The sequence below is a fragment of the Cyrtonyx montezumae genome, unplaced genomic scaffold, assembly GCF_038088225.1.
Source record: "Cyrtonyx montezumae isolate F1298 unplaced genomic scaffold, pur_monq_1.0 scaffold_25, whole genome shotgun sequence".
Lineage (NCBI taxonomy): Eukaryota > Metazoa > Chordata > Aves > Galliformes > Odontophoridae > Cyrtonyx > Cyrtonyx montezumae.
The window spans coordinates 10,496,891-10,524,241 of record NW_027071992.1 but is presented as its reverse complement, the minus strand read 5'-3'; the positions used below and the strand labels follow the sequence as shown (position 1 = coordinate 10,524,241).

Here is a 27,351-nt window from a genome sequence, read left to right as displayed (position 1 = left end):
GCAGAAACACTGCCAATCATAATACAATATGCACTAGTTGTAGTCAACAGTGAAGTAACCTCTTCCAGATGAAGAACTACTGTGAACTGAGCTGTTAGAATACCATTTGGTAATTCATAAACATCATATTACACATTAATATAAATAGAAAGCAAAATCAGATTTTGTCTGCTGTGCCTGGTTCCATAGCATCACACTTGGAATGGAGACTACTTTCAATACTACTCTTCAGAATGGATCGAAGTGGACACTAAGAGAACTCTCACATTAGCTGACATTGCTACTATTGAATATTTAGCAGGAAAATAAACTGTCAGAATAGTGGTGAGAATTCAGGTGTCTTTATTAAGTGTACTTCAGTCAAACCTGGCTTTCTAAGAAGATTGGAGGGAATCTAGAGGAATAACAACGCAGCATAAACAAAGAAAGAAACAAACAAACAAAAAGACAGTGAAGTACACAGGCACACATGAAAGTAAAAAGGTAGATTTTTTTAATGGTTGCATAATCTTAAGACTCATATTCTATGAGGTGCAAAACTCAGATATTCTGAAATTAATTTCTGGTGATTATTTAAATACAATCACAGTCTAGCAGAACAGAATAAAGGAATCACATAATCTTCCCAAATCCTGCACTGAAGCTGAATATATCAATTATAATTTAAACAACAACAACAAAAAAGGCAGACTGTTTTCAACAAGATCACTGACTGTGTGTTATACTATTTACTTGCACTGAGACAATACCCTGCAGACAGATAACACACAGAGCACTGTGCTTTTTCAGCTTCTAGGCTTGTAGACACACTGGAGAGTCAAGGTCTAATTTAGAGGCAAAATCCTCATTATTCCCCTAAATATTACTTGGGCTACTTTTGTCTAAATCTGGCCTGGTTGGCAGTGAACTGTATTTGACATTAACCCCTGTGATCCACATGCCTCACAAAGAAATAAAAAATAAAAATAAAAATCTGTATCTAGTATATTGTAAATACAGGAAGGAATAAATCAAGAGCATATGTTAAATCTACTGATTTATAAATATCTCTGGCGATTTGTACATATAAGGAGGGAACAGTATTTTCATCTATCTGCTGTTATTGATATTCAACTGCCATTGCCACTGTGCCAATATAAAATAGCTGGTAATGATTTGAGATATATTCCTATTATGTTACAGGAACGTTGTGCTGAACAGCACCATAAACACTAAAGCTGGAACACAAGTTTGCCTCTTCCAGCAGAGTGCTCCAGCCACAGAATGACAAAGTCTGGATCAAGTCTGTGGCTGCAGTTTCTAACCCCACGAGTTGCTAATTATACTCTCCCATAGCTTCAGAAGCCAGAAGTCAGAATGAAAGGCCTCAGGAATAACCACAGGTTTGGCAACACAGACATCTCTCCGGAGATGTGGATGCAAAGCCCTTAGCCAGTGATGAGAATTGAACAGTATGTCCATTGCACATACATACATATTAATGGAAAAGCTATGCTCAACATTGTTTCCATGATTCCAGAAGTGAGGGAAGGGAAGGAGATTGTTCTGGTGTAAGAATAAGGAAGATGTGTTCGTGTGCCGTAAGAGGCACTTAGATTAAAACCTCTGCAAGGCTTCTGGCAAACAGTTACTTCTATGTTAGATTTCATTTCCTTTAAGCCAGTCTCTAATCAGTGAGGTCACATCCCACTGCCCATCTTGTTCTGTATGTGTATTTTTGCCCCCTCACTTGGTCTGCTCTCACACCAGTGGGCAGAGAGCCAGCCTGGAGGGACAGACGCCTGAGAGCCGCTCACTTTGTGTGCAAGGGCTGCTTCTGAGATGTATGAGCTCCCTGAAGCCGGGCAATACTGACTTGAACAATGTGGGCTGCTGTCCCCAGCCACTGCAACCCACACATTTGAGTTCATCAAACCACAGCTGGGATCTTGGGGTAGTATCACAGAATAGTTCTAGTTGGAAGGGACCTTTAAAGGTCATTTAGTCCAACTCTCCTGCAATGAACAGGGACACCCACAGCTAGATCAGGTTGCTCAGAGCCTGGCCCAACCTGATCTTGAATGTTTCTAGGGATGGTGCATCCTCCAACTCTCTGGGAACGCAGTTCCAATGACTCACCGCTCTGACTGTAAAAAACTTTTTTCTTATACCCAGTCTAAGTCTCTTGTTTTAGTTTGAAGCCATTTCCCCTTGTCCCCTCATAAAGGAAGCTGTGATTCCCTTCTGGGTTAATTTCAGAGTATGATTTGCACCACGGCTTACCCAACAATTCACCCAGTGACTGTGAGACATTGCAACACAGCAGGGTTGTGTGGCCCTTGTCCCCTCTGTTGTACGAGGATCCGGATGCCACGCAGTGCAGGGAAACTGCTCCACGGCCAGACTGATCAAGCGCATCGCCGTCGAAGTCACTTCTTCGCACGTGGGTACTTCATCGATGTGATACCTAAGGAACAGAAACTGCAGGATATTCTCATTTGGGGTGATTTCTTTTAAGAGAACCCCGGCCTCCGGGCAGAAGCAGCAGGCAGCGCGCCGCGGCCTGCGGGACGCGCTGCAGTAGCCTAACTCCTCCCCTAGACGGAGCCGCCGGGCGCAGCGCTCCCCGGCCGGGCGGCCAGCCGCGCTCCCAGGAATGCGCCGAGCCCCGCCGCCAGCCCCCCGCGCACCGCTCCCGCCCCGCCCGGCTCCCTCCCCCGAGCAGAGGCGGCCGCCGGCCCCTCCCGACAGACATGTTCCCCCGGCGCGCCGCCGGCCCCGCTCCCTCATCCCCTCCTTCCCGCGGCTGACGGCCAGCGAGCTGCCGAGCGGGGCGCGGCGGCCATGGGAGGAGGCGGCGGAGGCGGCGGCCGCTGAGCCCCCGCGCCCCGGCGCGCAGGGCGGCGCTGCCGGCTCCCGCGAGCGAAGTGAGTCGCGGCCCCGCGGCGGCGGAGGACCGGAGGGGGGCGGCGGGCGCTCCCCGCCCGCGAGGGGAGGGCGCAGCGGGCGCGGCCGCGGGCGACCCTCGCCCGCCCAGAAGTTGCGACCGGCCCGGCCCGCGCGACGGCTTCTCCCGCCCCGTGCCCGGCGGCGCCGCCGCGGCTGCAGGGCGGAGGGCGGCCGCCGCCCGAGGCGCCCCGATGCTGCCGGGGCCGCGCGGCCGCGGCGGGGAACGCCGGGCAACTTGGGGGAAGTTCTGAGCCGGGCGGTGAGTAGCGGGCGGCGGCTTCGCGCCTCTGCCGGCGGCCAGGTGGCGGCCGCTGCTCTCCGTGCGCGCCGTGCGGCGCGGGCTCCGTCGCCCCTCGGGCTGCGGGCGCGGCTCGGCCCCGTGGGGGCGGCCGGAGCGCGGTGCCGGGCCGAGGAGCGTGTCCTCGGGGTGAGGGGCGAGAGCGCTGCGCGCGGCCGCGGGGGTCGGGCGGGACGAGCGGGCGCTGCGGGGAACTGAGCTCTGTGCGGGTGAGAAGAGCGAGGTCGGGGCGGTGCGTGCTGCTCGCGTCCCGGTGTCCTGCCCCGGGGTGCTGCTCTGAGGACCTTATGTGTTTGGGCAGTTCTCTCTCCTTTTCTTCCTTTTTTCTTTCGTGCCCAGATATATCTGATCTTGCTTCTTAGTGTGTGGTCCACTGTAAGTATTGCCCAGGAGAAAAGTTGAACAGACTATTTTTAAGGGCAAATCCTTCAGCCGCTCTTCCATTAACACACAGAAAGCGTTGCTGGAGGCGCAGCTGGCGCTTTCTCACAGCAGCATTGTCGCTGCTAGCTCTCGGGGTGGTGGCAACAGTCAGGTGTGTGACTGCTCCTCCGGTAGCCGTGGTATTCTCAGAATGTAGCGCAGTATTAACGGGACCATATTCAGTCGCAGCTCTCGTTCTCTCATTATGCCGCAACCACAGATGATGCACCCCTTGGCTTCAACTCTTGTGGTTAAGTCAGATGTAAGAGCAGAGCAGTGTGGCCCACTGCTTGAGTTGGATCCCATTTTAGGAATCCTGCAAACCTTTAAGCAATGGGGAGAACCAGTATTGCTCACCAAGTTAAGTAGGTACTAAATCTGAAACTGTCCCAGCTGTGGCATACGTTTCGTTGTTCACACACACGGTCATTCACAGTGGCGCTGAAAGGTGATGGAGCACTGGCACAGGCTGTACAGAGAAGTGGTGGAGTCTCCTTCTGTGGAGACGTTCCAGACCCGCCTGGACACCTACCTGTGCAACCTGGGCTAGGGAGCTGCTTTGGCAGGAGGTTGAACTGCATGATCTCTGGAGGTCCCTTCCAACTCCTACAATTCTGTGAATCTGTGTGCAGTTATAGTCAGTGCAGGGAGGTTTGGTAAGTTTTGTTTCAAATCTATGTAAAGGATACTGCTTTAAAAAGATTAGGATGCAATTGAGATGTTCTGTGGCTCTAAGTGATAAAAATGAGTACTGCTGAAAGTTATTCAGGCAGCTTGAAGTGTTTAAGCAGGAATGCAGTGCCTTTCATCTCTGCCACATCTCCTTCTGGCGTTACTAGAACTGCTGCTTGCTGTGCTAATTCATGATGTCACGGTGCTTTAATAATTATAAGGGATTTACAAACAACACAGTTTGCATGGCTTCCCTGAGGAGTCATCTTAAAAACTGCCAATAAGCACCAATGGTACTTCTATTAAATTTATGAAAATAACCACTGAAACTCATTGTACTGTACTGTGAAGCCATAGGTACCCCACTCATGTTTTGTTGCTATGTGGGTGCAGCATGCATCAGTACTGTGCAGGTGTGTGAGCCCCACTGCCCCAGAGTGCAGCTCCTGGCTGTCTGCCCTGAGCTGGGTGGAATGTGGGTGTGGGGGCTCTGCTCTGCCCCATCCCACTGCACTGCTGCCTCCTGTGCCCTTGTCCAGCAAGGAAGGCTAAAACAGATCTTTTGTTGATCATTCACTTGTTCTGGGTTGGTACTCTTTTCCACAGTTTGAATTGGCCCATTTGTCTTATATAACTAAAAGGGTCCTTTTCCCTCGATTGTGTGCAGATATAAAGATAGATCTTGCTTCTTTCAAAGGAAGTTCTCTTTTGCTTCAGAAATTGTTTTGTTTTTATCAACATGAACGTTGATTTTGCGCTGCATATAGGAGCATCAGGCTGAATAAATAAAACGTTGTGTATGTAATTTGAAATGCCATCTTTTCACAGACAAAAAAAAAAAAAAGCCAGTGATACTGGCCAGAAGGCAAGATAAGCAAAGAAGCTTTAACTTCCTTTTTCTAGTTGAAGACCAAAAACAGTTTTATCAGATGTGACAACACCTGCACTCGACTTAGGTGAAACCATCTCCTCCTTAAGACAGGAGTCAAAACAATTTTAAAGCATTGCAAATAGATGAAAACAATGCTGTTAAAAAGAGAGGAGATGAAGGTGATGGGGAAAGGCAAGGCAGGGATAACAGCAGCGCAGTAACAGCTTCACACAGGTGTCCCTTGCTGAAGGGTTAGATTCCTTGGAATGAAGGGGATCGTGCTTGTTCTTTTGCCATGTATTGATCTGATGGGAAGATGAATTCGGTCCCAGCAGAGCCAGGTGGTAACTGCAGGAAGCATGCAGTGTGAGGAAGGCAGTGGAGGGGTGGTAAGGCTGTGCTGCAACAGTGGCAAAGGCGAGAAGCTAACGCAACAAGATACCAGATTTATGTCAGGACTTGAAGGAACACTCTGTGCTACTATGGTTTATCACACGGGAAATCTTTCTTTGCTGTTTACAAATCCTGAGCTGACTTCTTGGTGTGAGGTGGGTGCTTGTTTTACACATCATTTTAATTCATGGGGGATGTAATTAGTATTGACTTACCCAGGAGATGATTCTTGGTGTGTGAGACATAAATTTTCCAAATAAATTCTTAAGGGCTGTTTCTAGACAGATGGCTGTTTGCTGTGTCACATGTGCTGCAGATATGAAATGAAAATACTCCTAAGCATGGCATTTTATTGGATATGTGGTTGGAAATTCATCACCAGAAACTTTTTTTTTCTTTGTTAACAAAGCTTCAGAAGCACTTCACAGTGATGTGTTTTGCAGTAGGATGGGACTTAATTTCTTATCTGAACAAAGTGGAGTTCTGAGTATTTCATAGGCGCAGTGTTATGAAGAAGTGGCTGTGAGAAAGTGTTGCCCAGTATTGAGCTTCAAGCACTGATGATTGCTGATGTGTGTAGTCAGTAAGTAAATGCTTGTAGAAATAATCAAGCACTCTTCACTTAAGAGTTTTAAAGCTCCATAAGTTTGGCTAGTCATACCTGCCATGATGTAGATATCTGTCTTCTAAATCATGCTCAGCCATGTGACCTTGTGCTCTTTGGGCATGTTACTTTTCCATGTATTGCAGTGAACTCTGCAGAATGGCCTTTGCCCCTTTACAGAAGGAATGCATGGTGTGAGAATGTGGTGGTATGGGCAGAGGACAGAGAATGGGTCTCTGTGGAGAGCTCTGGAGATAAAGAACAAACTCTGCATGGGGAGTATAAATGGGAAGAGGTGTAGCTCTGGAAAGCTTAGGGATAAAATATCAACCTCTGCATTAAGAAAATAGTCACTGCTTATTCCTCTGGTGGGGAAGGATTACCCTTTCCTGTCTCACCTTTTCTATAGTCCTACAGAGATGCACAGTTAGGGTATGGTAGTGCTAGACCTGTTAAGCCTGCGGATCAAGCACAGATGTCTGTGTAGTGTAGAACGTGGGAAATGAAGATTATAGTGTATGAAGTGAAGATGCTTCACTGGCTTTAAGTCATTAAAGTAAATTGTTTCTGTCTCTGATCATGTAAGAAGATTATGCATGAAGTCCTAGAACAGATATGACACAAGTATGAATAATCAGTTACTTTTGGGTACCATTTAAACATTGAACAATAATATGGAGCTAATTAATGTATAGATCTTGAAAAGCTGTAAGTCCATTGCAGTCTTCAGACTCAGTTTACCGGTAGTCAGTCCAAACATAAAGTCATATTTCGTATGCTCCACGGGGTAATTTTGTGCAATACAAGTTTGTCAGCAGCTAACACATAACTCTGTGGGTTAGTTGGAAAGCAGTAGGTTATTAATAACAACTTGGTCTCCTTGCCATCGTGTTGCATCATTCAAGTGCTTAATTTGTTCTTGAAGATTTACTGCCTCGGGAGAAAATAAGATTGGTAAAACTTGACCCTTCAGTAAGAGAAAAAACAAATCCTGTCCTATTGTCAAGGGGTGTTCCAGCACAGTGCTAAGGGTCAATCTGTTTGTACCCAGATAATTGTGGCTCTGCAGCCCTGGGATGCACTCTGTATTTCAGCTTTTGTAGCTGTGAGAGTGCATGTCTGGCCAGCCTGGAATTTGAGGAGAAGTATTTTTTTTACTTGCTCTTATCTAGGTGGAAACATCTAACAGCTGTTTCTAGCCTTGAAAACTGGCTGCACCTCTGAAATATTGGGTCCATGAAGACTCACTGTCTAATCCCATACATCACAAAATGCATTGTTGGTAATTTGTAAGTAGAAATCATATGAACGTTACTCAGTTTTGTGAACAGACGCCTGTGTGACTGTCCAGGATGCAACCGTTTTGTGTTTATTCTGTGCTTGTCTCAACCTTACTGATACATCCACACAATTCCTTCTGTGCCTACTGGAGTGTGAGGATTGGATGAAAAGGGTCTGGCTGTAGAGTGGGATAAACAGACCAAAAGGACTAACAAATTTTGTTTTAGCTGTCTCAATTAAATGAGCATGCTTGTCAGTTTTTGCTTAACTTCACAAACTACGTGCCTTATCAGAATGCCCAGCTGCTTTCAAGTATCCAGGTAGCAGCCAGATTTCTGCTGTATTTCATGTTCTTTTTTCTTTTATTTGCCTGTGTTTCTCATGCATATATAGGAATTCATCAGCATTGCCCTGAGAGTGGATTGATACACTGGGCTTTATTGCATGACTACAAATATTGTTTGAAACTGCTCCTGAATGCTTGTTAAATTGTGTTTGATCACAAAGAATGTTGTGAACCTACTTTATCACTTGTAATTATTTTGAGTGATGTCTGGTATACTGTTTTCATCCAGAAGAGCTCAAACTGTCTGCTGTTTTGACTGTTAAAGAGATTACTTGTCACTTTATGTGACTCTGTAAAAAAGATGTGAAGAAATAAAAACGCAGAATTCCTTCTAGATCACGGTCCTTGTCATTGCATTGCACAACTTGAAAAAGCGTGAGCATGGTGACATATGGAACCAAGCTTTACCAATAGTGCTTGGAATAAGGAAAGTCTTCTGGGATAACGATCAAGAGGAGGAAACCAATTAGGCTGGTTCATCACTTCTGTCACCGCACTTGATTGCTGATCGTAATCATAGGAAAAGGAATCCTTCGGTATCTTAGTATGAACAAAAGATAAGTCCAGGGAATGGTATGAAGATTGTGCTTATAAAGAAATGCTCAGCCCCGTGGCTTTTGGAATGACTGCAGCAGTGTGAACTCAAGCATGGAGCAGCTCTAATGGCTGAGTCAAATGTTAAGTAAGCAGAACTGAACAAAGCATGGCCAGGGTTCTGCAGCTCCACACACCAGTCTGTAGCTCTGAGCATGCACAGGACAAGCCTTGTGAGCTCTGGTTTCTGTGGGGCTTTATCCATCCAGGTTGATTCCTGACACTTGTAGAGCACATTGTAGCTCCATACTCACACAGCGAGTTGAGCCACCATAAGGATTGATTTGCAGTGTGCTGTGGGGAATGCTGCCTTTTATTCCTGAATTCTTGTGCAGAAGTTCCTGGCTCATCTGCACATGTTACTGAAACAAACACAGCCAAAACTTTTCAGGCTTGATGTGTGCTTGAACCAGGCAGAGAGTGCTAACCTGCTGGTCCATGGTGCACAGATGGACTCTCTGTGCTGCCGCTGTCTGTTACTGCAGGGGGAGTAGGCTGAGATTGAGATAGAGTTTCACACCATTTCTGAGCTCTGGGCAGTGCACTGAGTCTCAGGGTGCTGGTGTTGGCAGCACTGTGTGCTAGTTATGTGATGGGGTCACTGCCAGCATGCAGTGTAGGACAGCCTGTGCTGTGTGGAGCAGCTGCTGCCTCAAACTGTGAACAGTCTGGGAGGAGGGCTGTTTTAACAGGACCATGAGCTGAACTCCTCTGTTGTCCAGCACCAGGGTGTATTTAATGTAGCTGGCCACATCAGTTCAAAGCCATTTCACAAAAAGCATTTACTTTCCTAAGAAGCAGCCTGTGCCTCCTCACTGCTCGTTCTTAGTTAAAGTATTTTGCTTGGATAGCCACTTTCCTTGACATAGTAGGTGGCTTTAAGAGAGTGAACATCCTTGATTCAGCTGGGTTCAGGCACTCTTCTTCAGTGATGTGTCGTGCACCCACCACAAAGCATGTACAGATATGTAAGAGTACTGCTTGATTGCTCTTAAGGCTTTGGCTGACTGGAGGTGTGCCAGTCAGTCATTAAGCAAAGTGGCATTTACCTGTTTAAGTGGTAAAGGAAGCCTGTGTAATTTATGTCTTAGCGAAGAAGACAGCAGTATATACATGAGGAACCTTTGTACACCACTGATGTTTCAGGTTTAGTGTATGTAACTGTAAGCCATGGCTGTCACGTGGATGTACAAGAGAGGTAAGAAATACAGTCTTTGCTTGTATCTTTGAATCAACTTGTGACATAGGTGAATGCATATAATGCCCTTACAGGAAAGGTAATGTCATTTATTATTGAGCCTGTGCATTTATTGTAGTCTGCTGTATTGCTTTTTTCATATTATAAGTAAGTTAATATTTTACTAAAGTAACAAAAATATTTGTGAAAATCATCGCAGGTCCCTTTTCCTCTATTTTTCTACTACTGCATACTGAGGGCTTTCTCTGTAAAAGCCAATGGGTGCTTTATGGATCCAATATAAATAAAAAGTTCATCCATCAGGAAGGAAGACTGCAGGATTTAGGAAGAAAGGCTCTTGTCATGATATTCATTAATCTTTCCCTCTAACACTGAACAACAGAACAAAAACCTATGTCCAGAAGCTTCTGTAGTCACACTGTATTGTATACAAATGTATGAATTTCGGAAATACTTCAAATCTTGGCCTATTGCTTTAATGTTATTTCAGGCCTAAGGAACACGAATGCCTATTTAACCACAAGAGATCTTGGAGTAGAAGAGGAAGAAGTTTTCCACAGGGTGTGAACATGTCTTGCATGTGCTTTAGTTTGTGAAAACATACAGAGAAGGAGAAGCAGTTATATGGGGTGAGGGAATAAAGGACAAAGATGCTGATTATAGACTGTGGATACTTTCTTAAACAAAGGGGAAAATGTTTAAGCAGAAAGATCAAATGGAAACTTGGGTAATTTTTGGATGATGCTGAAAAGATTGAAGTTACAGAGTCTGTGCTCTTCTGTTGTACTGCCTTAAGGTAAAAACTGGACAGAACATGACCAGTAATCAGAAAGGCTTGTTTAAGACCATGTGTAGCAATGTAAGAGTATTTGAGATGTCTTTAAACAACAAAAAAGTAAAACACATCAAGATTATCTAAAAACTTTAATGTAATTTGAATTACATGCAGAAGTATATTTTCATTTTGATTTTTTACTATTACAGAGATTATTCCAGATCTGTGGGATGAGTAAAATGTTTGTTTTGCCAGAGGCTTGCACTTCTGTGCTTTCCAAGTGACATGTTGGTTGCTGTGTTTTACAGCATTGTAACAAAACACAAAGAGCTGAAAGATGGTATTTTTGCATCAAACGAGTGATGTCTCTCACCGAATAATTTTATATGTGAGCAGTTGGTACTGTTTGTTTGTTTATATTGCAATTTTCAATTTATTTCCTAAGATGTCAATAAAAATGAATGACTGTCATTGCTTGTTTTTAATACTGAAACAGACATCTCTCACCAGTTAGTTATTAGTGTATGGATTTTTTTTTCAGCTGAATTTAGAGTGCTCTTGCCAAGGAGCCCTGTCTGTTGAGAGACTATGAAGTAATGCTGTTCAAATGAAGCAAAAGTGCACCCTTACAGGCAAAACCAGTCCCTGTGTCTCAAGCATCTGTACTGACCAGGTGTCTTGAAAATTACCACAAGAAGTACATGCATTTGTATTCACATGTCCTTGGCTTTGGCTTATGGATCTTTAGGACAGCCAGCCTGAAATTCCTGCTTCTTTTTATCTTGTTTCATGAGGTGTGGCCAGGCTCCTTTGCCCCTGGAGCCACAGACTACAACCTTTGGTCAGCTGGTTCAGCGGAGTGCTTAATTTGCTTAAACAAGTAATTTTTAAATTTAATTTAGAACCCTAAAACTAGCTGGGATACAAAGTCTTATAAATTTCTTATATTTATAATGCAGCATATTCAAACGGTTTTTCTATTGTCAATTTTCATAGGCTGTGTAGGTTGAAACCCTGTGTAGCCTACTAAGGTGAAATTAATTAGGCCCTCTGAGTTTTCTGCTGTTGAAAAGCTACCATCAGCTGATCTGACAGGGAAAAAAGGAGCATGCTGAGGAAGAAACACATTTAAATTCTGTTGTGTCATTGTCAATATTGACCATGAGGAAGAAGGCAGATTACTTGCAGGGGCTTCCCTTGATGATTTTGTTATCTTCTTATTGTTTTTAAGCAGTCGTATTAAGTAATTGACAAAGAACTAGAATGGTCACCTCCAGCTTATTGAGCATCAAGTCAAATTTTAGCATGTTTTTAATAGAACACTCAAAAAAGAAGAAAAATGCATCCGAGTCATTAATTGTGTATTTTCTTACTGTACACAATCCACACTGAGCTGCATGTTTGGTTATATTTAGTATTCAGAGCTAAGTCACTTTATTTATTCTAGCTCATCTGACTGACAGCAAACTTTAAGGATTGGTATGATTTTCTGAATTACATGACGTAGAGAATGTGTGGAAGACCAACAGGAGGCTCTTTCATAGGACAAATGAGTGATCTCTAGTTCTCGTCACACCGTTGTGTTTTGGAAGGATTGCTCTGGAGGGCAGTGACAAAATCTTATGTTTGGGGTTTTGCTTAGTATTTTAGTGGATTGGCATTTTCTAAATATTAGATGCTCTGATTACTCTGTATCTTAACAATACAAATAGGTACTTTTAAAAAATGTTATTAAAATTCCAGGACAGAAGCCGTGCAGTTGTTTGCAAGCTGTGGTTTGTGGAGTGATTCCAGACAGTACACAGAGAAGCCAGTTCTGGGAAAGTGCTGAGCTGTGCACAGCAGAAGGAAGAGGCAGCCTTGGCTTCAATTGCCCATTCAGCACTCCACAAATGTAGCTGCCTTGTGCTCCTTCTCTGCTACTCTCTCTGGCTTGACGAGCAGAAATTGAAGCCTGTATTGGAATATGCATATGAATTCAGTAGCTAGTTTCCTGTAGTGCCGGTATAGGAGAAGGAGCAGACGATGAAGCCCACGTGTTAAGGGACCCAAAGAGAGTAAAGCTGCAGAAACTGATGTAGGTGTGGCACTGCTGTAGGTGGAAACTAACTCAGAAAGAACAGCAGGAAGCCAGAAACAAGCAACTGCATTCATTACAGCAATTACAGGACATAATTAAGGTGTCTTCTGGAAGATGAAGGAAAGATGAATGTTAGGCATTTTGTTCTATTTGTGTAGTTTTTAGCACAGCTACCCAGCAACCATTTGTAGGTGCAATAATAACACAATAAATTAATAACAAAGAAATTCAGATGCTTGAAAAGCAACAACAACAAAAAGCACTAAAAGCACATTTGACTCATAATGATTCTTCCAGGCTAGCATTGATTCAAGTTGCATAAGCTGTTTGGGGTACATTAAGGGACTAAGATGTGAAGAGTAGAAAGCACTTCTAGCACAATTGATCAAAGATGGAGTGTATATACTTCTGAGTGAACAGCACTGACGTTTTTGGATATTCTGCATTATAGTTACTTTTTGTCGGCTTTGGCTTTGGTCCTTGGCTTTTGACCTCTACTAATTTTACCATACAACCTTAGCAGAGTGCTTCAGTTAGTACAGAAGATTTATTGTTATTAGTACAGGATTTATTATGTTGTTTTGTCACTCAAAATAGTAAAAATGAGCAGAATTGCTCATGTTCTTTTGACTTTTTCTTTGAGACTGGTTGAATCTGGTATGTGAAGGATAGTGGATTCAAAACTGTCTTGGTAACTCCTTTCTGAAGTGCGAAGCAGGACAATACTGAGTTATAGGTAGGGAATTTTCTGCGGATACCATTACAAACTTAGTCTATGTTTTATGTAATGTTAGTATTTCTGGTCATTATTTGTCTGAAAGACCTATCTATGTGTGTTAAATGTTGGCTGCTCTTTCTCTCATTACCAGCAAGGAACTGAATAGAAGAGTCACATTAGTTGTAGTACATTTAAGAAAACATTGAAAAAGTTAAAAAAAAAAAAAAACACAACCCAAACCACACAGACCATTAGAGTAATTATCGTGGGGCCAGGAGCACCCAGAACAGTGCAGTGCCGTTTGATCTTCAGTTATTAGTACAGTCAGGCACCGAGAGGTTGTGAAGAAAATTCAAAACAATTTTTGCCAGGATTACTCAGTGGAATCACTTGTTGCCAGATGCTGATGCTGATTGAGAGAGAACAGCCACCACTGAAGGAATGCATTTTCTGGAATTACTCAAAGTCAGTACCAGACCAGTTGTTCTAAGAGTGTATTAATACTCTGCAGACTACCCTATAACTTGGGTGACAAGTAAGCAGATAGTAAAGATGCTTATGAATAAGGTGTTCCTCGTCTTTTCTGTTAGCTATGGGAATCCATATACTGTCTTTTATTGGGGAATTTAATGTAGCTGTGAAGGAAGGACTGTGGAACAGACTGTAGGAATAGAGTGAAAGTCTTGGTCTGCATTTCCCAAGCAGTAGCTCCTGGAAGTGATATGTTTCTTGTGGCTAGGAACATAGCCATGTTCCCGGCCTTGCATGTATAGATGGCTCAGCAGCAAGCTCAGAAAGACCTCTGCCAGATGTGAACTTTCAGAGTGCTGTGTTCTTGGTGCTGGTTTCCAAATCATGCCAGAACCACTACAGCAGTTTTGTTTTTTGTTTTCGTTTCTCTAGAACAAGAGGGTACTTGATAAGTCTTCCAGTATTGTTTTGAATGTTTTGTGCTGTTTTGTGCAGACTTGTGTTTGTAATAAGCCAGGTTCTTCTTGTATTTCAAGGATAATGTACCCAACCCAAGATTGCAGGGTGCCTATAAACAGACTATTCCTTTTGTTCAAGCCATTCTCTGGCAGTAGTATGAACTGAAAGATTTACATGAGTTAAAGATGCATGACAAAATATGAAATCTGGCTGTTAAAGTTATCTTATTGCTGATCAGACCCTCTTGAACAGTTTGTTAACAAATAAGTGAAATTTCAGCACTATGCAGAGAAAATACAATTGTTTCAATGGTATGTGCAGTTAGGAGAAATCCAGCATCCTTTCTGAAACCTGGTTTGTTGATTACTGTATGACCCAGTTGGCAGCATGCCTGCCTTGTGAGGCACAGGACAGTAATATCCTTCACAGCTACTTTGCTCAGTAATTGAAGTACGCTGACAGCATTATTTGGGACAGATATGTATTGGATAACCTATTGCTGCCAAGTTGTATGATGAAAAGAAATTTTTTCTCCATCATAAAACCTTTCTGGATTGTTGATCAGTAAGTTGAACTTAGGTAACTGCTTCTGGTAAGATTTATGGGAAAGTTTCTAGTCAGGGGTGTCAATAGATATGTCCTGTTCTCAACAGTTTAAAGGCCAGTTCATCCAGGTCTGTGACGAATGGGGCAGGGGCACCCACAGACCCATGCTCCAGGAAGGGGAAAGGGGAAAAAGGGGAAAGTGTAGGGAGATAGGCCTTAAAACAAGGCAAGTGGCAACAATCTGAGGAGGAGAAGTAATTTACTAAATAAGATATCAGAATGAAAAATAACACAATATAATACAATATAATTGGAATTGAAGCTAATAAATCAAATAAAGTGAGCGTCCAAAAACTGAAGGCCTTACTCTAACACTGAAGGCAAGATGGCTAGGGCGTGCACATGCTCCTGGGAAGATCCAAAAGGGAAAAAAAGAGGCATCTTGTGACTTGCCAATAGTTCTATCTTTCTCTCCGAAAGGGAAACAGGCACAAAGTAAGGTAAGGCCTCTGGGGTGCATAGTTATTCTCTTCTGAGACAGACATACCCACAACTATTGATGATCCATGCAACTGGAGCATTAACTCTTTAGCGCACAGTGCTCTACATGATGTTATGATGTGGAATACTGATAACAGAAATCATAAAACCTTGGCACCTGTTGCTCACTAAAGAAATTACTTGTTCTAACATTTTCCTTGGTGTACTAGTACACTAGACATTTGCTCAAAATCCAACATACTGTCCAAAAATTCAGATTACAATATCAATTTTTTATTAAACAGTGATTTTTATAAATCCAGAAAAATTAAACTGAATGATGTTAGCAGATACCTGCATATAAAAATAATTTATATCTGTGATCTTTGCCAGATGGTGATTTATCTGCACAAAATGATCATTTCTTCACCAAACTCAGAAAGGCCAGAATTATCTGTTTGGAAGTGACAGGAATCTGGCAGGCCTCAAGTTCAAACTGGTCTTTTTTAGGAAATTATTCCTAGGCCCTTGGAGATGCTGGTTCTTTCTTTGCAAAATTAATATAAGCATTTGGTATCGTTGTTCTGGTCCTCTTCCTTTTCCTGTTTTACGTTTATCCATCGTTTGAACTCTTCCTGAGAAGTGGATTGGCACACATTCTCTTATGTTTCAAATTAGTCAAGTCAGCTATGCATAAAGGAGCTAGAGCAAATGCATTCCATATCCATTGTTAAGTGTTTTATTTTCCAGACTAAAAACAGAATACTTTCAGCTCACATGTCATTATATGCTTGTCATTCCTAATTACTTTCTGGCATGTTCTTGGGTATTCTGTAGACAGAAAAATATATTTGATTTTTTTTTTAAAGACACAGCTGAAATGCTTTCATAACTGCAGATTAAAAAAAAAAAAAAAAGTATTCTGTGGGCTCTCTGAGGTGGAAAACTATTGGGAGAAATAAGTGCAAACATATTATTTTGTTCCTTGCTTTGTCTCTTATTATCAGTAGCTCCTTTGTTTTGAAAGAATGAGACTGTTTCATTTCATAACTGGAAATTAGTCATCAAGCATATTTGGTTATTTTCAGAGGCTTTTTTTCACAGAATCACAGAATCTGGGTTGGAAGGGGGTTGGAAGAGACCTCAAGAGCATTGAGTCCAACCCCCCAGCTAAAGCAGATTCTCTACAATAGGTCATACAGATAAGTGTCCAGACAGGTCTTGAATATCTTCACAGGAGACTCCTTAACCTCTCTGGGCAACCTGTTTCAGTGCTCCATCACCCTTACCATAAAGAAGTTCTTCCACATGTACCCATGTTCTGCATGCCACTGAGAACCTGATTTAATCTCTTTGCCTCCCAGCTCCCTTTAGGTATTTATAAACCTTAATTAGATTCCCCATGAGTCTTTTCACCAGTCCGAGCAGAGCCAGGTAACTCAGTCTTTCCTCTTACTGGAGATGCTCCAGGCTCTTTATTATCTTTGTGGCCCTCCTCTGGACTCTTAGGAGATCCCTGTCTTTTTTTTAACTGGTCTGCCTAGAACTGGACATACCAGAGCTGAATAGAGGTGGAGGATCACTTCCCTTGACCTACTGACCACTTTTTTTTTTTTAAATGCACCCCAAGATTCATAAATACAGTGTGCCCTTTTTGGCCACCAGGGCACACTGCTGTCTCATGGCCAACTTGCTGTCCACCGGAACAGCCAGGTCCTTCTCTGCAGAGCTCCTTCCAGCAAGTCAGCCCCTAACCTGTACTGTTGCATGCCGTTTTTCCTTCTCACTTTCAAGACCATACACTTGTGAAACCTCACAATGTTCCTCCTTGTCCAACTCTTCAGTTTGTCCAGGTCTTGTTGAATGGCAGCACATTCATTAAGGTTGTAGCGCTGACTTGAAGTCTGGGTGATTTTTCCCTACAGGTATTTTTAATACTGTAGCTTGCTCTATGAAAGGAAATCGTGATCTTCACATTCAGTTTATGAAGAAGCAGATTAACAGTTTTGACTCTTGATGTACAGTCAGCAAGCTATAGTAACTCTCCTGAAGCTAGTGATATAGAAACTGTATCAATGAAAAATTCAGTTTCCCAACTGGGCTTCCCTTTGCTTCATAGGATTTTTTTTTTCTCTTTCTTTTCTGTCAGCTGACAACTTGACTGTGCTGATGATTTGCTGAAAAGCCTATTAATTCTCAAGAGAGTTGCAGTTTCTGAATCTGAAGCTCTCTCTTCACAGTCACCAGCTAAGATGGACACAGCTTTGTTGAGTTTATTTCTGGTTGGGATAGTTTCAAAAATGAAAGAATGGGGCATCAGTGGAGGCAGCAATGTGTGCTACTGCTCAGAGCTGCTCTCCTACTTGAGAATGCGATCTCCTGCCTGGTCAAGGCAAGCAAAGCCAAGACAAGCCGAGTCAGACCTCTTATAACCCTGGGGAATGTGGCTGTGCTCCTTCCCACAAAGGTTCCTGGTTACCACTCTTTGCCAGTGTCAGCACAAATCATTGTGTGAATATAAGGTGAATCAATTTGCATTTTGAATCAAGAAACTCATCTAATGAAATAAAGGGACAACAACTTCTTTCATCCTGATTGTTGAGCATTCTGTTATTCGGGGCCACATGCACTGGTCAGAAAGGGGTACTGAAATCTACTTTCTTTACAGCTGTTGCAGGATCCTTCAAGATAGCCAGGCTTGTGTTTCCACAATCTACAAGCAGTACATTGTCATCAGAGAAAAGTTTTAGTCAAGCTGGGATAGACAGATGCAGCAGCAGTTAGGAAGTAAGACATAATGGTGCCTGGTGTGTTTGAGGAACATCACAAGCTTGTTATTTTTGTATTTTGATGTATGTTTTTAATTAAGAGATCAAGGTTTCTATTTAATCCTGAATATTATTACACATCTCCAGAATTTTAGCTCTGCAGTAGTTTGCATTTCTATGAATACAGAAAAATAGCTGAACTACACCTAAGAGTGAAGTTCATTTCCAGTTAGCTTTTCTAATATAAATAGATTTGGTCCCTCCTGTAACTAACTTGCCAGAGATGATTTAGTTCACAGGAGAAGAGGAAGGATACTGTAAGCATCTTTTACATGTCCTGCGCTTTGGAGGCTTCTATAGATAAATCAACCTGAAGAGGAAAGTCCAGAAGGTCATACCCTCCCTAGTGAGCAACACAAGCAGGCTCGTAACAATAGATAAGGCGGAGGCTGAGGCATTCAACAACTTTTTAGACTTGGTCTTCACTAGCAGCTGTTCTACACACAGCCTTTGAGCATATGGTTCAGAGGGTAAGAACTAAGGGAGAGATGCCTCTCCTGCTGTAAGTGAAGATAGGTTCACAGCCATCTGAAGAGCCTGAATGTCCATAAGTTTATGAGTCCCATACAGGAACTTCTAGGTCATGGCATGAAGCAGTGATTGACCACCAAGTGGGAAGGTGCAGCTAACTCAGGGAGTGTAGCTGCAAGCAGTGCACCTGAGCAACCACACATCCTCACCCTCATTTTAAGGGTTTGCAGCCAGGGGAGCAGTATCTCTATTAGAAGCTTGTGTCCTTCTTGAGACTCCACCAATGTTCAGAAAGGCTAAGCTGCTTTTTCCTGTATTACTTTCCAAACTGAATTTTTATTAATACGCTTATAGACGTGCTGCTGTCCTAGGAGAAGACACTATCACACCTTCCACTGTAGTGCAGGTCCCAACAAGACGTATCTCAGAGCCCTGAGGGAATTGGCTGACATAGTTGCCAAGCCACTCTTGATGATACTTGAAAAGTTATGGTTAGATGAAATTCCTGGTAACAGGAAAAAAGGCACTCATTTTTATGAAAGGTAGATAGGATGACCCAGGGAGTTACTGACCTGCCAGTCTCACTTAAAGTGGGGGAAAATCATGGAGCAGATCCTCCTGGAAGCGATGAGAAGCCATATAGAAGAGGGAAATGATAAGGAATAACCAGCACAGCTTCACCAAGGACAGATCCTGCCTGACCAACCTTGTCACTTTTAATGGTGGTGTAACTGCAGCAGTAGACAAGGGAAGAGCCACTGATGTCATCTACTTGGACTTCAGTAAGGCCTTCAACATGGTCCCCCAAAGGATCCTTCTCTCTAAATTGGAAAGATATGGATTTAATGGGGGGACTGTTCAGTGATGGAGGAACTGATCATAAGATCACACCCAGAGTGTAGTGGTCAGTGGTTCAGTGTCCAGATAAAGGTCAGTGGTGAGTGGTGTCCTACAGAGATCAATATTGGAATTGCTGCTCTTTAACATCAATAACGTCGACAGTGGGACTGAGTGCACCCTCAGAAGTTTTCAGATTATACCAAGCTGTGTGGTTTGGTTGACACACCTGAGGGATGGGATGCCATCCAAAAAGACCTAGTGGGCCCTGAAGAGCCTTGTGTGGTTCAGTAAATTGAAGTGTAAGGCCTTGCACCTGGATTGTGGCAACACCTTTAGCAGTACAAGCTTGGGGGTGTAAGGTTGGAGCACAACCCAGCCAAAAAAGATCTGAGAGTACTAGTGGATGGCAAGCTGGACGTGAGCCAGCAGTGTGCCTTCACAGCCCAGAAATCCAACTGTATCCTGGGCTGCATCGAAAGAAGCGTGATCAGCAGGTTGAAGGAGGTGATGCTGCCCCTCTCTCTACACCGCGCTGCTGAGACCTCACCTGGAGTACTGCATTCAGATGTGGTGTTCATAGTACAGGAGAGAGGTGGACCTGTTAGAATGCATCCAGAGGAGGGCCACAGAAATGATCCAAGGGATGGAACACCTCCCCTAGGAGGACAGGCTGAGGGAGCTGGGGCTCTTCTCCCTGGAGAAGAGAAGGCTCTAGGGAGACCTGAGAGAGCCCTTTCAGTATCTAAAGAGGGGGGTATAAGAAAGAAGGGGACAGGTTCTTTTGCAGGATCTTTTGTAATAGGGCAAGGGGAAATGGCTTCAAACTAAAAGAGGGGTGATTTAAATTAGACATAAAGTTCTATATAGTGGCAGTGATGAGGCACTGGAAAAGGTTGCCCCAGAGCTGTAATGGGTTCCCCATCCCTGGAGGCATTCAAGATCAGTATGGGGCTGTGAGCAGCCTGGTTTAGCTGTGGATGTCCCTGTTTGTTGCAGAGGAGTTGGCCTAGATAATGTTTAAAGGACTCTTCCTACTCAAAAGATTCTATGATTTTTATATTTTTTATGTTATTCCTTTAAAGGAATAGTAGAAACACATGGAGATTATTTAATATAGTTCATTGTTTTACAGCTTGATTTCTTCAGTTAGGCAAGTAAATGCAGATTGGACACTTGATTAGTCTGATATGAATTAATATCCACAGATACTGTATATTTTCTCAAAATCTGAAGCATAATTAGGCCAAGACTTTAGTTGCTGAAGTTTGCTCATGATCAAATATTGTCTCCACTAAATAAGTGAATTATTGGCCTCTAAAGCTACCAGTATACTTTGATAGCCCTAAAATTCAGCCATATGAGTTTAATACTTGATCCTCAATAGTATCTGCAGAATTTCCCTGGTGTGTGCTATCTGCTAAGATAAACAAGAGCAAAGATATTTGCCGGAGGTGACAATAATTTATCACTAATACAGTGTCATTGCCAGAGCTAGCAGTTCACTGATCTGTGCCTGAGAATTACAAAGCTACCTGCCTGGGAGGCTGGTGAGCTGCCTTTTTGACTGCACTTTGAGTCAGCAGAGTAATTTACAATGCACAGCAAAATGAATGTACTCATAAACATATGACTGCACTACACGCTGATTACTTGTGTTTTTAATACATGTATGTCTGCTGAAATGTGTTGCTCCCTGACAGCCTGTTTGTGCTTTGCTAAAATAGCCAAAGGAAAATATTTTCCTGAAATCTCAGATTTTAAGGAAGTTTTGAATGTAGCCTGTTGAGACTGGTGATGGAATGGACCATTGGAGAAATCCTTGAATATTGAATTGGGAGTGAAAACAATTAGTCTTTTCAGTGCAGTGAAGTATAGAAGTTTTTCATTACAAACAACGCTGACTGGATGAAGTATAATAGTAATTCTAGAAAAGCAGAGGTTTCAAGAAATCAAGACAGTTTATAATTTTAAGTTGCATTAGTCTAATAGCTTCATTGCTTAAAACTAGCTCAAGCATTTTAAATTAAATTTGCAATCTGATTTTTTTTTAATAGACTTTAGTGAAAAAAACCCACAGAAGTAAACAGCTAAACACAAGTAATTTCAAGTAAGTTTACATAAGTTCAGATATTTTCACATGTACTCAAATAAATGAAAAATGCATTTTATTCTGTTTTTCATAAAATGTAATGATTAACTAGAAAAAAAATCAGTTGTCTATTAAATTACATTTCTGTATGAACTGAGCTAGGTGAATTTTTTCATCATGCCAAAAGGATCTTTATTGAGCTGGTTTTGCTGTTACACTGCCTGTTCTCTTTTATATAGATGCCAGCATTTTCATGGTGCTTATGAAAATGGTAAGATTAAATGAATGTTTACCAATGCCAGATTCTTATTATACGAGACAGTAATGTCAGATAAAGGATTATGGTGGCTATAACAGTGCTGTTAATGAAGTGGTAGGCACTGAGTGACACTCTTCATTTCGTATGTCTCACTTCTTTCATAAGCTGCATGCGCATGTGTAAACCTTTCTCTGTAGGTCAGGTTTTCTGAAGTTGGTGGCTGTAATTCTTTGCACTCCTTGGTTTTCCAGTGACCTGTGCAAGGAGCAGCTGCCCAGAGGTGACTTCGTGTTCACAGTGCCCAACAGTGGAACAATCAGTGTCCTGTCACGTGTGTGCTGCTCCCATTTATGTGTTACAGGGTTACTGGTGCCTTTGAGATAACACCACGCTGTTGGCACACACTCAGTCTGTGTTTTACTCCAAACTCCTCTTCCACTGTAGGGCACGATTTTTTTTTTTATTTTTTTTGCATGGGTTAGTGATAGTGTGCTACATGCTAACATTTAATCATGTAGTAAAACATGATGAAAACCATCTTGAATCATGAGAATTCCCCAGATACAATCATTTCACACTTCTGCAATTTAAGGCCCCTTTTTTTTTTTTACATTTATTTTTATGGTTTAGAACAAGCTTCAGTGTGTCAAGTGATTTAGTCAAATAGACAGAAGTCCACCTTTATTTCTACAAAAGGGTGGTCAGGACAGATTTTGTTGAGGATGTGAAGAGATTTCACCTGCTGCATTAGCACTTCTGCCTCTGGCACTGTCCTTTGTCATGGCAAAGTCCTGTTTGCTTTGTGGTCAGTGAAGATCCTGACACTGTTGGGTTTTCTTGTTTGTTTGTTTAATGGTTTAAGGTGATAACTTAAGGCCAGGCAGCTTCTGACATTATAGATTCTCCTCTGGCCTTAAATGTTGCTTACAAAGATTTCCAAATACAACTACTAAACTGGCAGGCAGTTTTCTTCAGCTACATGTTGAGATTTTCTAAGAGCTTTTGCTCTCCCTGAGGTTTATTGCAAAATGAATATGTTCTCTTTGTCTCTGGCGTGACTTCAGGTTTGTAAACTTTGTTAACCAAAGAAATATTGAGTTCATATTCCAAAATACTTGGAATCCAGTTGTTGACTTTCGGGTACATAGGGCCATTGCTCTCACTCAGCACAGTTTTGCCTTTAAACTTCCGGATGATCCCTGTACACATTTTCTTGTTTATCCCCTTTCTGTCAGAGGGCTCTTTACTGGAAATCCCAGTGTGAGCAGTTTCTAAACTGTGCTGAGGGTGATGGTTTGCTTTTGCTGTAAGCTTGCTTGATGAGATGGATTGTGGACATCTTGGCTGATACTGATTTATTTATCTTTTTTTTTAGCAATGCACAGGGGCATGTTTGGGTTATCATAGTGAATGTGTGCATGAAGTGCATACCTAGAGAGTGAGATTGGCAGGTAGAAAGTGGTAATGGGGCTCAACAAGGAATTTCTGCCTGTAGGACAAGTGGAAAGGTGGTAGTTGAGAGAGGCTGTATCACAGTACTTGCCAGTGTTGAACTTCCGAACTTTCCCATTCCCCTGGTGCAGGGCGGTAACCCTGCCCTCCAGCCTGTCGCCTGCTGGACATAACCTCTTCTTTCATCCTTTAAATTTGGACTTGACTGTGCATGTGATGAAAGGTGATCTTGTACATAGCAGCCTGGTTCTTTGTTTTGGCTGGATTCCCAATCCAGGTGCTGGATTATTTTATCTTTTTCAATTGTTATTTTCTTGACTTTGTGGTGATGGGAAGGTCAGAAGGCAGTGCTAGATTATAAGGGGTGTTTTATGGAGACTTTGAAGGTGGAGCTGCTCTGTCTTCAGGAATAATGTTTTGTTTGTACAACATGAATCAATTTGCATTCTATTTTCACTGTAACACCTCAGATACAATTACTCCATACCACGGGCTGCTTTGATGAGTACTGTATGTTCAGTTGAACTTTTTAACCTCCTAAGTGAATCATGGAGAGAAAGTTAATGCTATTTATATTTAATTAAACATTTGCAAACTGGGCAGGAGTTGAGAATGTACACAAAAGTGATTTCACCCTTTATGTTCAAGTAATCAAGGGAAGCCTGGTGTCTTTTTGATGGATAATTATGAGCTTCTGCTGTAGTGAACTGACTGTAGTAAGAGGGCTGCTTTTTAAAATAGACACTGTATATTTGCATATTGTGAAATACAATAATGTTAAAAATGACTTACTGTGGGAGTAGCCTCCTTTTCTGGAGCGGTCCTGTGTATTTCTAGGTTGTTCAGACAGACTGACTGTGTTTTACCGTTTATATTCTTCCATGTCTATTTAGCACCTATATAGGCATTATGTCTTACACATAGTTCTATAACATGCTTGAAAACATTTCATGTCACACGTCACAGCATGCCTGTATCTTACTTCTCATGCTTGTTTATAACCTTCCTTATCGCCTACAGGATTTCACTAATCCTAAAGATTGAGGACCCAGAAAAAATAAGAAAGTGAATTTTTAAACACAGTTTTAAACCAACCTCATGAATTTTGAATGCCTGTGGTGTGCTTGGAAAATCAAATAACTTTCCTAAGCAATCCCATTCACTGTGTTTTTGTATGAGGGCCTTAGATAGTTAAACAAAGGAAGTAAAAACGGTATCTTTGCCTTCCTTTTCTACCTGTGAGCAAAATGATTTACAGATACTGAAGTGTATATTTGTTATTTTCTATATGTGGGTGCTATAAAGTCTACAGCAGTTCTATGCATAGTCCACAGTTGAAGTCTTTCGTGTGATTTGAGAACACATGCATCTCTCTAAAGAGAGTTCATTTCACGTCTGGGCAGTAATAATGAAGGAAAGGCATATTTGACCGTCTTGTCGGGAATGATTCAAGTGCAGGGAAGGGACAGGAAGTTCTTAGCAGTAAAACTGCTGTGTAGGACTGAGTCATACTTGTTTATTTATTAAAAAAAATTGTTAAAATAAGCATTGGTTTTATTTGCTTTCTGGAATTTTCTCAGTTCAACTCTTATTTCAGGAGAAAGAGCCTCCTCAAACCTTACTGAAGTACAGAAATTTCAGAGTTAAGCTGCTTTTACAAGTGAAGAAATCATCTTGTCTTCTGTTTCAAAGTTTCTTTAAGCAACAACTAAACCATCCAACTCTCAAGACCACTTATGGTTGGAGAGATACGGATACTGAGCTGGAAAGCAGTATTGTCCTTTGTAGTATGTAGACACCTTCAGGGTAGCAATAAATGGCCTCTGTTAAAAAAGAAATAAAATTATATTTAATTGATTGCAGTAGAGTTATTGTTCCTTTTTAATTTCAGCACCTAAGCTGTTTTCCTCCTCAAAGAGATTGATAGTTTTATTTGCAAGCTTTTTTGTGTCTAAGTGCAAATAGTGACAACACTCCGAAGCTGTCTCATCTCATGGGTAATGGAGCAGTATTGTTTATCTCCTTGTCATGTGTGACTCATATTATTGCACCTCCAAACAAATCTATTGTGTCTTTATTACCTAAAATATAACGCGCAGAACATGTCAGCAGTGGTAGCTAATAAGGTCCCTTTATGGGTTTGAGTTGAGTGTCCCCACAGCGATAATGTTTTTGTGTTTGAGTAACTTGTAGATTTTATAATCAGGACCAACCTTTCAAAAAGTACAGCTGACCTAGTAAATTTATGTTTGCATCCTACTGAGTGAGGCACTGTAAGGCAGGGGAAGAAGTCACTGGCTTATCAGAAACACCCGTCATCTTTCCCATGTTTGATTATTTCCCTTGTCAACTGATCGATGATGCCTGTCTGAGTAGAGCTGAGGATTTGATAGTGTTCTCAGAAGCCAAAATATTTTGCTGTATTTAACTTCCTTCTTTTTCTCCATTTGTAGTTGCCAATTTTAACATGCTAAAAACTAGCAAAATTTAATAACCAAAGAGAGTGTTTGTCTAGTTTATACTAGTGCTTCATTTATTATATACTGCATTTTTGAGGAAAAAAGTTTAAAATGAGCAAGCAGTATTTTATCTCATTTTTGAAATTGTTAACATATGTCCATGCTACATGATGACAGTGAACTCCCTGGAAATATTAGAGATGTTCTCCATTAAGAAATGTGAAGCATTACACCTAATGAGGCAGCACTTAGCTTTGCTGACGTCGTACTGGAGCAGTACAGAGGTTCTTTTAATGCACAAGTGAATTCCCAGAACTCTTGCTTTGTAAATAAAGTCTGTTCACAGAGTCCTAATTGATAGTGACAGTTAATGTAATACCTGCTGTCTAGGCCAGGCTTTTGCTAAAAGAGTTCTTTGAAACTTATTTATTGATTGCTGCAATCAGTTTAGTCCCCCCCCCAAAAAGAACAACAAACAACCATTAATTTAATAAAACATATCATGTTTTCTTCTTCGCTCTCTCTCATTCATTTTGATTGTTTGATTCTGAATACAGTATTATTTATCTGTTGGGAAGTAAAAAGTCCTTAGAGGGAAGCCTGTTCTTATTTTCATTTTCTACATGACTGAAAAAAAATAATTAACTATTGATTATTAGTAAAAATTTAGTTATGAAGTACTTAATTATTTCTTTATTGTCTGGAGTTGTTTGCTTTGTGCTTCTGTTTTTGCTTTAGTGTCACTTCTATTATGCATGGTAATGTTTTCTCTGCACTACACTGAAAGGGGAGAAAAATACACTGTACAAGAATGGAATAGCTCTAAAATTGAATGGAAGATTTTGGTTGGGATATTACTGAAACAAAGTTTTCAGTGAACTAGATCTTAATTTTGTTGTGTCCCTTTAGATGAGGGTTGTTTATGCCCTTTTTCACCCTCTGCATCCCTGCTTAATTTTGTTATGTCTGTAGTACTCTGAACCTTTTGTTACCGGTTTAAGAGAAGGAGTTGTAACAATCTTCCAGTCTTTGATCTTGAAAGGAAACAGGGTTAGAGTGGTTGAAAATTATACTTACACTTTCCTAGTGCCTAATCCAAAGAGTAGAGAGAAGATGCAATTGAAAATGTTCTAAAGGATGAGGAGTGCAATAAAGTAATTCAGCCTGCAGCAAATACATCAAGAACTGCAGCAAATACATCAAGTGCAATAAGGTATAGGAGCTGTGTTCTGGTGTAGGCTATCATAAAATGAACAAAACAAATTACATAACTCTCTTGTTTTGCTGTAACTCTGCAAGTAGTATCAAATATTAATTATGTATTGCTTTTTTATTGTTACAGGATAGTATATTATTAGTCCCAGCTTTTGTTAAGAAATGTGATTAATGAAAAAAAAGCCCCGAACACCCTTTTTGGGAAAAATACTTCAAATGTAATACAAAATGAAAGATGTTTTGTACAAACTTCAACCTATAGCATGGTAATGATTTGAGAACTTAAGGATTTTATAAACTGTTAAAAAGCCGGTGGTTTGGTTTTTTTTTTTCATTCTCAAAATTTTAAGTTCTCCATTTTCATGGATTCTCAGTGTTGTATTATGGACCTCTGTGGTTTAGATCTTGGTAAATAGATTTCATCTGAGACTGTATCTCAGCTTGAAAGGGTCCAGTTACAAGTGTGATGAAGAGTTTTAAAAGCTGATATAGAAACTTGCATTTTTCTTGAGGTGTTACGAATGATTCTTGTCGTTTGCACACTGCCTCACCTCATTAATATCCCCACTTGACAACGGTATATGATTGTGCTGATGTTTAG

General features: G+C 41.6%; 1 protein-coding gene across 5 annotated transcripts in view; it reads left to right on the top strand.

Moving 5' to 3' along the window:
• Positions 1-2,782: 2,782 nt before the first annotated feature.
• Positions 2,783-27,351, top strand: part of GHR (growth hormone receptor) — a 130,005-nt gene continuing 105,436 nt past the window's right edge. For 2 of the 5 annotated variants that reach the window (XM_065739940.1, XM_065739936.1), the window contains exon 1: positions 3,020-3,187. The gene's annotated coding sequence lies outside the window, so the exon portion shown is untranslated. Of the gene's footprint in view, positions 2,907-3,019; positions 3,188-6,149; positions 6,169-23,331; positions 23,354-27,351 lie in introns of those variants that run through there. The other 3 variants (XM_065739937.1, XM_065739939.1, XM_065739938.1) reach the window with 3 other exon arrangements.